The 10,988-nt window shown below is 36.7% G+C and overlaps 1 non-coding gene across 1 annotated transcript; it reads left to right on the forward strand.

The window, feature by feature from the left end:
- The first annotated feature begins 6,135 nt into the window (after positions 1-6,135).
- On the forward strand, positions 6,136-6,242 carry LOC122679734. The gene has a single exon (XR_006336520.1). It is a non-coding gene; the product is annotated as a U6 spliceosomal RNA (small nuclear RNA).
- The last annotated feature ends 4,746 nt before the right edge of the window (positions 6,243-10,988 follow it).

Raw genomic sequence — 10,988 nt, forward strand, 5'->3', positions numbered from 1 at the left:
TTTCAGGGCTGTTTTCCTTTAGGATGGACTGGTTGGATCTCCTTGCAGTCCAAGGGACTCTCAAGAATCTTCTCCAATACTACACTTCAAAGGCATCAGTTCTTTGGCACTCAGTCTTCTTTATGGTCCAACTCTCACATCCAAGCATGACTACTGGAAAAACCATAGCTTTGACTAGACGGACCTTTGTTGGCAAAGTAATGTCTCTCTGCTTTTTAATATGCTGTCTAGGTTGGTCATAGCTTTTCTTTCAAGGAGCAAGCGTCTTTTAATTTTATGGCTTCAATCTCCATCTTCAGTGATTTTGGAGCCCCCCAAAATAAAGTCTGTCACTGTTTCCATTGTTTTCTCATCTATTTGCCATGAAGTGATGGAACTTGATGCCATAATCTTTGTTCTTTGAATGTTGACTTTTAAGCCAGCTTTTTCACTCTCCTCTTTCACTTTCAAGAGGTTCTTTAGTGCTTCTTTGCTTTCTGCCATAAGGGTGGTGTCATCTGCATGTCTGAGGTTATTGATATTTCTCATTTCACACGCTAGCAAAATAATGCTCAAAATTCTCTGAGCTAGGCTTCAACAGTAAATGAACCAATAACTTCCAGGTGTTCAAACTGGATTTAGAAGAAGCAGAGGAACCAAAGATTAAACTGCCAACATCTGCTGGATCATAGAAAAAGCAAGAAAATTCCAGAAAAGCATCTATATCTGCTTCATTGACTATGCTAAAGCCTTTGACTGTGTGGATCACAACAAACTGTGGAAAATTCTTAAAGAGATGAGATTACCAGAACACCTTTCCTGCCTCCTGAGAAACCTATAAGCAGGTCAAGAAGCAACAATTAGAACCAGAGATGGAACAATGGACTGGTTCAAAATTGGGAAAGGAATACATAAAGGCTGTATATTATCACCCTGCTTATTTAACTTATATGCAGAGTACATCATGAGAAATGTTGAGCTGGATGAAGCACAAACTGGAGTCATGATTATCAGGAGAAATACCAATAACCACAGATATGATATATTATTGGAGCTGTCCAAACTAAGACATCCATTTTGTGGTCCTTGGCAAAAGATATGAGCTCAAGCTAACTAGTTGGATTGGTCTAGCTTGGGTCATAGGTCATAGGGTCACCCTTTGGCCATGCATAATGGGTATGTTTCTCTTTTATTGTATTTAAATATATGTAACATAAAAATTTACCATTTTAACCATTTTAAAGTATACAGTTCAGTAGCATTAAGTTCATTCACAATGTTGTACAACCATCATTAATCACTATTCATTTCTAGAATTTTTCATCATCTCAAACAGAAACTCTGTAACCATTAAACAATAATTACCCACTCTCCCCTTTCTCATCCACTGGTACTCTCTGTTTTACTCTCTGTCACTCTGAATTTTCTCATTTTAGGTACCTGAGATGAGTGGAATCATACAATATCGGTCCTTTTGTATCTGGCTCCTTTCACTTAGAATAATGTCTTTAAGGTTCAATCATGTTCTAACATGTTCTAACATCAGAATTTCATTTTTTTAAGGCTGAACAATATTTGGGAGTGAATATCTTGCTGGCAGTTCTATGAGATTGCAAGCAAAGAGGTTGGCGGGTAATTGAGGTCTCGTAGAGGAATGGCCAAGCAGGTCGCACACAGCCAATCTGCTAGCAGTCTTATCTCTTTAAACTTTCATACTCCTTCCCCTAGAGTATGCAGGGAAGTTCTGGCATTTCATCCTTGCTAGCAGTTAACCTAGCAGACAGTTAATGCTGCTGACAGGTGCCTGAGCCAATGCACTAAATCCAAACTCTGGGTCGGTGTAGGTGTACCAAGAAATTCTGCCCAGTCAAGCCTTAAAATGTGTCCCTTTTCTTCAAACACCCTTAGAATTTGCTCCCATGCCCTCCTCAGACTTCCGCAGGTTCAAGTTGGTGAGATCCTGCAAGTCTCTTGGTGCAGAACACAGAGCAAGCCTTGTGTTTTTTGAGGGACTTATGTTGGGCTCATAACCTGCTTGGAGGCATTTATTGGTGATGGGGTGGACTCCTAGGAGAACAGTGTTATCTTGTAAGGCACTTGCACAGGTGCTTTAAGTATGGGGAGGCTGCTTGGGGCTGGAGGGGCTGCCTCTATAGGCCAGGAAGTTTATGTGGGTTTTTCATTCTATGCCTCAGTTGTGTCAGCCTAAATGTCCCTATTCCATATGCCAAGGTCTCATACCTTTCTCACCTGGCCATTGCCTCAGTGAAGGGTGTATCTGACAGGGTTGAGCGCCTATTTTGTGTTGGCAGGCCTGCCACCCTTACCCCCAGGCACCACACCTGATACTCAGCTGTAAGTATTCTGTGACTACAGGAGCTAAGACTCCTTCAGAACTATCCTTCATGGTTTATGGCTTTCCTTCCTGTTCTGAGCGGAATAGTCACCACCTTCAATTTCTCCTTTTCCTTTTGCGTCCTTACTAGAGCATTGAAAACAGCCTACTTTATAATCACCATAAACAATCAAGTACCGCTACTTCTTGATGGCTCACTGCCTCGTCCTGCTGCCATACTTTATCCACCAGTGACTGTTTGAATAGCTGGGTGCCATGCTTCCACCCCCACCCCACACAGTTGTATCTCTATTTTCCTAAAGTATGTGAGCAACCTGGTCAGAGGCCGCCATTTTGAAATATTTAGAGAATACCTCAGGTACAAATTAATTGCTGACATGGGTCCTTTTGAGAAAAGATACTGGGGGTCAAGAACAAGGAGACAGGAGATTTGCTTTCCAAATGTACCCTTTTTCACATGTAGAGCAATAATAATGGTGCAAACAATTATACAAGAAATACTCAATGTCTATGTGTGGGATTTAAGCTGCTAAAGAGAGAATCTCCCAACTCTGTCTCTGATCTCCTTGAGGATGAAAGCACTTGAATTTTAGTCTGATAAATATATATTCCTTTTTTTAACACAAAGATGAATTCTGTTAGCTACTACTATCATTTTCATATATAAAATGTAAAAAATGTAAATAAAAGAGTTATTTTGACCATACCCAAAGTTCTCTTTAAAAAATGAAGGGACACCCATTTTTCACCTCCTACATGGGGATATGTACCTACCTAGGGCTGAGCCAGGGCAGTGGGTAACACGAGTTGGAGGCTGGGTTCAAGGTTCTCTGCTGAAGCCGGGGAAGTTGGTGCTGTGCTGGGTGTGTTAGGAGCCTGAGGTGTGTGATCTGGAGATTGGGACAGGGTACACATTCACAAACAAGTAATCAAGCTCATGCCAGGATGTATAAATACAGCCAGAGTTGGGCTGAGTCAGATGTCAGACAGGCGGGCAGCTGAGAATCCTACACTAGGGGAAAAAGCACCAGCAGTGATTATTCTGGGAGGTCAGGAATTCGATAGTCTCTTCATTTATAAGATGTGTTGGATTAATTGACCTTGAATTCAATCCATTTTATTAAACTTAATAAGCCTAAAGTACCTCAAATATATACTCTCCTTTAAATATAGCATAAATACAATAGAATTAAATGTGGATTCACCTCATTATAGGGCTTCCCTAGTAGCTCAATTGGTAAAGAATCTGCCTGCAATGCAGGAGACCCTGGTTCGATTCCTGGGTCAGGAAGATCTGCTGCAGAAGGTGTAGGTGACCCACTCCAGTATCTTTGGGCTTCCCTGGTGGCTCAGCTGACAAAGAATCCTCCTGCAATGTGGGAGACCTGTGTTCGATCCCTGGGTTGGGAAGATCCCCTGGAGAAGGAAAGAGCTACCCACTCCAGTATTCTGGCCTGGAGAATTCCTTGGACCGTATAGTCCATGGGGTTGCCAAAGAGTTGGACACAACTGAGTCACTTTCACTTTTCATCTTATTATAAAAACTGCATGCATCAAAATCCAGATTTTAAAAAGCCAGTTGATGATGATCATTTACTATGAAAGGCATCTCCCATGAGAAATTTTTTCAATGATTCTTTAACCTGCGGGCACCTGAGTGTCACTGGACTGATTCTCCACACCCAGACCACACTCCAGAGCAATTAAATCAGAACCTCTGGAGCTAGAATCTGGGTATCAGTACTTAAAAAAAAAATTTATTTAATTTTTAATTGGAGAACAATTGTGTTACAATATTGTGGTGGTTTCTGCCATGCATCAACATGAATCAGCCACAGGCATACACATGTCCCCTCTGTGAGATGGTTAAGGACAGGGAAGCCTGGTGTGTTGCAGTTCATGGGGTTGCAAAAGAGGAATTTTTAAGGGGATGCAATGACAGAAGCAACATTGTAGTGTTATGATACGTGAATGCTAAATTCATGAGGAGAGCTGCTGTGTGTCTTTGAAATGCACCTAATAAAGGACCAAAGGCACATCACGATGAAGACACAGACAGATGATTGTTTACAGAGAGCATTTACCAACTCTGAGATGGAAGCCTTGTTGATTAATGTTAAATTCACACTGGCACTGTGTGTTTGAAGCTGGTTGCTGTGTTTAATTCAACTGCTGAATAAATTTAGTTAGAGATTTATACATGCATGTGCTCAGTCAATTCAGTCGTGTCCGACCCTTTGTGACCCCACTGACTATAGCCCTCCAGGCTCCTCTGTTCATGGGATTTTCCAGGCAAGAATACTGGAATAGGTTGCCATTTCCTACTCCAAGGTTTAAACACAGTGGGTGATTAATTTATTTTTGAGCATATCTCTTCTGTTACAAAGCCTAGCTAAAACCACAGAGTACATTTGTTATATGAAAAAGAGCCCCAAATTTGCTCACTGCACTGGTTTCCAGGAAGGGATGACCACTGTTGATAAAGGCATTCTTATCTATGTTGTGAAGAAAGTAGGGTAAGAAGCTTAGGAATTTCAGCCTCAAATAGGGGTGATTCCAAATGGGTGATTCTTGAAAATTCAAGATGTTTTGGGTGCTCAGCTAAGAGATGCAAGAGTCCACTGATAAAAAGGAAGATAAAGGAAGTGTTTGTCTCCCAAGAGTGGGAATCAGAGATGGAAGTGGGACAAGGAGTTGGGATCTTGTCATTTTTGTTGTTACAAGCCATATTGTTTATGAATTTTGTAAACCATAAATGTGTGTTAATTTGATAAAAAATTAAATGAAAAATTAAAATGTCTGATACATTTATTTATAACAGTGCTTTTTCACAGGGAGAGAAAAAAAGATTATAATTATTCAAAGTTTTTGCTCAATATCCTTGTGAATTGTCCAAATTTTTTTGCAAGAATATATTCACACATGACATATTCTTAAAATAAGTAAAAATATGTAAGAGTAAAAGAAATAACAAAAGAATATATCCTAGGGAAAAAGATTTAATTTCAATGAAATAAATGAATGGTAGACTTCAAAATGTAAATGAAATGGTAGACTAAAATTTTCTACTAATATGAATAAAAAGTGATTCTCATCTGGATAGAGTATGGTTCGATTTGGAGACACTAAATCTAAAGAAACAAGTCCTAAAACCTGCCAGAATAAGGAAAAAAAACCCGTAAATCCCAATATTGGAAAAAGTAGTACACTGATACTATATTTCTCATCAGCTGTGCTGGCCTAAGAAGATAATATGATAAGATCTTGGATGATCTAAGAAAAAACTAGAACCTAGAATTTCTTATCTAGCCAAATTATTATTTAAACATGAAGAAAAAATTAAAGATATTTGGGACATTCAATTACTCAAGATATTTTTACCTCCAGGCCTCAAGAAATATCAACGGAAGATGCATTCCAACAAAATAAAAAATAAATCCCAAAAGAAAGTAAAGAACACAAAAGAAATAATGAGTCAAGAAATAAGAAAGGACAAAGATGATGAAAGAACAAAATTAAAAATAATCTGAATCTAAAATACCAGTGATAGCAACAACCCACCAAAGGTATAAAAACTATAATTTATCCTGCGTCTGAATATACTACATATGTAATACAATGAAATTAAAATTTATGCAAAACGAATAATAAATATATACTTTGAAATTTAAAATTAATTTCAAGTATATTTGGGGTTATAGAATAAAGAAAAATATAAATGACAAACTTCTTAAAAATGATAAAGCACAACATAGTAAAATCTATAAATGAAGTTGTGGTCACAGAAAAACTTAGAACCAGTGCTCGCTTCGGCAGCACATATACTAAAATTGGAACGATACAGAGAAGATTAGCATGGCCCCTGCGCAAGGATGACATGCAAATTCGTGAAGCGTTCCGTATTTTTAGACAGAAATATAGATCAATGGAACAAAATAGAAAGCCCAGAGATAAATCCACATACCTATGGACACCTTATCTTCGACAAAGGAGGCAAGAATATACAATGGAAAAAAGACAACCTATCTAACAAGTGGTGCTGGGAAAACTGGTCAACCACTTTTGTAAAAGAATGAAACTAGAACACTTCCTAACACCATACACAAAAAATAAACTCAAAATGAATTAAAGATCTAAATGTAAGACCAGAAACTATAAAACTCCTAGAGGAGAACATAGGCAAAACACTCTCCGACATAAATCACACCAACACCTTCTATGACCCACCTCCCAGAATATTGGAAATAAAAGCAAAAATAAACAAATGGGACCTAATTAAAATTAAAAGCTTTTGTACAACAAAGGACACTATAAGCAAGGTGAAAAAACAGCCTTCAGAATGGGAGAAAATAATAGCAAATAAAGAAACAGACAAAGGGTTAATCTCAAAAATATACAAGCAACTCCTGCAGCTCAATTCCAGAAAAATAAATGACCCAATCAAAAAATGGGCCAAAGATCTAAACAGACGTTTCTCCAAAGAAGCCATACAGATGGCTAACAAACACATGAAAAGATGCTCAACATCACTCATTATCAGAGAAATGCAAATCAAAACCTCAATGAGGTACCATTACACGCCAGTCAGAATGGCTGCTATCCAAAAGTCTACAAGCAATAAATGCTGGAAAGGGTGTGGAGAAAAGGGAACCCTCTTACACTGTTGGTGGGAATGCAAACTAGTACAGCCACTATGGAGAACAGTGTGGCGATTCCTTAAAAAACTGGAAATAGAACTGCCATATGACCCAGCAATCCCACTCCTGGGCATACACACCGAGGAAACCAGAACTGAAAGAGACACGTGTACACCAATGTTCATCACAGCACTGTTTATAATAGCCAGGACATGGAAGCAACCTAGATGCCCATCAGCAGATGAATGGATAAGGAAGCTGTGGTACATATACACCATGGAATATTCCTCAGCCATTAAAAAGAATTCATTTGAATCTGGAGCCCATTATACAGAGTGAAGTAAGCCAGAAAGAAAAACACCAATACAGTATACTAACGCATATATATGGAATTTAGAAAGATGGTAACAATAATCCTATATGCAAGACAGAGAAAGAGACACAGATATATAGAACAGACTTTTGGACTCTATGGGAGAAGGAGAGGGTGGGATGATCTGAAAGAACAGCATCGAAACATGTATATTATCAAGTGTGAGACAGATCGCCAGTCCAGGTTGGATGCATGAGACAAGTGCTCAGGGCTGGTGCACTGGGATGACCCAGAGGGATGGGATGGGGAGGGAGGGGGGGATTCAGGATGGGGAACATATGTAAATCCATGGCTGATTCATGTCAATGTATGGCAAAAACCACTACAATATTGTAAAGTAATTAGCTTCCAACTAATAAAAATAATTGGGGAAAAAAACTTACAACTAAAAAGCCAAAAATTATACAGTAATACTGATTGAAAATGAATGATCTTCCAACCAAAGAATCTTTGAAAATAATAATAAGATAGCCTTGAAAAAGGAGGAAGACATATTAAAAGATATGAATAATAATTCATAATTAATCCATAAAATATTATTTGGAAACATTAATAACATTACTATAACATTTTAGAAAATCTTAGTAAGAATAAAAAGACAATGGAAATGTCATTACCAAAGAGATAGAGCCATAAACACCAATAGAGAAGACAGTAAATGTTAGAACATAAATAAAATTTTACAATAATATATTTGAAAGATTGCATGATATGAATTATTCTCTAGGAAAATGTAAATCATAGAAATAAATCTCAAAGCAAGTAGAAAACCAACTTTATAATGCAATATAATTGAAAAGGGAATCAAAGTACTGGTATTAAAAATGGTAGAAAAACCAAATAGATTTATGGATGATTTCTACCAAAACCTTAAGAAACAGGTAATATCCATGATCCATAAATTAGTCCACTACATCAAAAAATTGGAAAGCTTTGTAACTCACTTAACTGAATTTCAAAAACTTGGCAAAGGAAGCAATAGAAAAAGAAAACAAAGAACATTCTTACTTAAAAATATAGGGCAAAATTTTAAAATAAAATATCAACAAATTGAATACAAATCTACATTAAAGAATACAGCACATAGCCTAGGAATGCAGAGATGAGTCAACACAAGAAAATTTTACTGATATAATTTAGTATGCTAATTAATGAATTAAAGGAAAAAAATCCTTACAACCATCTCAAATAGATGCAGAAAAAATGATAAATTTCAGTGACCCATAAATCAAAACAATTTTAGTCAGCTAGAAATATAATAGGTTTAAAAAATCTTTAGAGAGCATTTAACAGAAATCTAGAACAAACATCATACCTAATGGCAAAATAATAGAAATTTTAAAAATTAAATTAGAAAAAAGAGAAGGTTAGTTTACTATCACTGAAATGCTAAACTTTGTACTAGAGATTTTAACCAATGCACTAAGACAAGAAGAAGAAATATGAGATATAAGTATTAAAAGGAGGAGTTTTCATTTATAGACAAAACAATTTTTATACCAAAAATTGAAGAGAAATAACTGATAAAACTAGTGAAAGAGTTAAGCAAAGTGGTTAAATATGGGAACCACATATTAGAATCAATTAGTTCAAGAAATTTGACTAACTAGATATTAAAATAAATGCAATTTATTTTTTTATTTTGGCTGAAGTTCCAAGACAATAAATGGCAATTCTTTCCAAAGTTGGTGCTGGATCACCCATAAAGGACTAACAAGTTCTGTGACCCTTTGATCTTTTACCCAACTCAAAGGTACAAAAGAATTAGAATTTTGGAATTGAACATTGAAGACATTGTTTCTTTGTGAGAGAGACTATAAGAGATCACTTATAGAGATCACTTGAAGAGGATGATATATTTCCTGGAGATTGAGGGCCAAGGTGCTTGATACCCATCCAAGGGATCTAAAGATGTAACCAAACTACACATATGTGTAATATTCATATATGTGTTTGTAAATCTGTAAGGATACAGGCTACACTAATGAAAATGGTTACTTTGGCACTGGAATTGAGACAAGGAAGACACAGCTTTATTTCAGTTGTTTCAAAGAGACATTATTATTACTACAATAATGAGTGAATAATATTGATTCGAAAGCAAGTGAAAGTTGGCTTTTTCAATTATTTGTGTCTGAAGTGAATATAACTTCTGGTTTCACATATTAATAGCTACCACTTTTGATAACAACCCAAAGTCCTTTCCAAAGTCTGAGGACATAACTCACTCCTTTAAAAAGGATTCATTTTTGAGGATAGATTTTTTTCATGAACTTTATTTTAAATCTTTTGTGTTTATATTATGTATGTGCTAAGTTGCTTCAGTCATGTCCAGCTCTTTGTGACCCCATGGACTGTAGCCTGTCACACTTCTCTGTCCATGGGATTCTCCAGGCAAGAATACTGGAGTGGGTTGCCATGCTTTCCTCGTTTACATTATAGTTTTATGCTTATAAAAATTCCAATAACACAGAATAACATAATTGAAGTTAATGTTTTCCTTCACCTCTTCCTCTTCTAGTTTTATGCTTCTCCTCAGAGGTAAACACTGTTATCAGTCTTGCGTGTATTTATTGATATAATTTTTGTGCATTTACATGTATACTTAAGTGACTATAACATATTTACATAAATTAAATCAAGTTTGTTGTTGCTGTTATTTGGTCATTAGGTCTTGTCTGACTCTCTTGAGACTTCGTGAGCTACAGCCCACCAGGCTCCTCTGTCTGTGGAATTTTCCAGGTAAGAATACTGGAGTAGGTTGCAATTTCTGTCTCCAGGGGATCTTCCTGACCCAAGGATCAAACCCAGGTCTCTTGCATTGGCAGGCAGATTCTTTATCTACCGAGCCTGCAGGGAAGAAGGTAAAGGTAAAGGGTTAGGGGACTATAACACATTTACACAAATTAAATCAAGTTGCATACATTATTCTGCAGCTTGCTCTTTCACTTAGTAACAGTGGATATTGTTCCATGATTGTACATATTAATCTTCCACAGAATTCTTTTAAATTCTGCCTAATATTTTACATGAATGCCCTATGATTTAACTATTCCCATACTAAACATCTAACATTTAGATTTTTCCTAAATTTTTGCTGCAATGAACACTTCTGTACATATATCTTGGGCTACAAACTAATATATAGATGAGAATGGGACGAAACAGTTTCTCAAAGGGAAGAAAAGGTGCTATTACTGCAGGAAAGATGGTTGGTAGGTGAGCAAAAGCACCAGGCAAAATCACAATTTGAGACCTTACCAGTTTTAATGAAATGCTCATTTGCTTCTGTAATTTGATTGAACTGTGTAAGAATGCCACGGTGTGCCAGAGTGTTAATTAGGTTGAGAGTAACCAATCTACAACCACCAATGAACGGGTAGACATTGGTCTTTGAGAGATAAAATGAGGGTGAGCTTAAGTTCACATAAGCACCGTTATCAATGTGAATAGCAAAATAACTTTATGGCCATATTGATATCATTCTTCCTGAAAGAAAGGTACTTTCAGGTACTTCCTGAATACCTGAATATCTGTCAGGTACTCAGATACTCTTTAATACCTGAAGAATACTCACTAGGTTAAGTCAGGCTTCACTATGGAATATCTATACTAATTCTATTAAGTGTGAAACTCTACAAAC

Source organism: Cervus elaphus, chromosome 21, assembly GCF_910594005.1.
Source record: "Cervus elaphus chromosome 21, mCerEla1.1, whole genome shotgun sequence".
Lineage (NCBI taxonomy): Eukaryota > Metazoa > Chordata > Mammalia > Artiodactyla > Cervidae > Cervus > Cervus elaphus.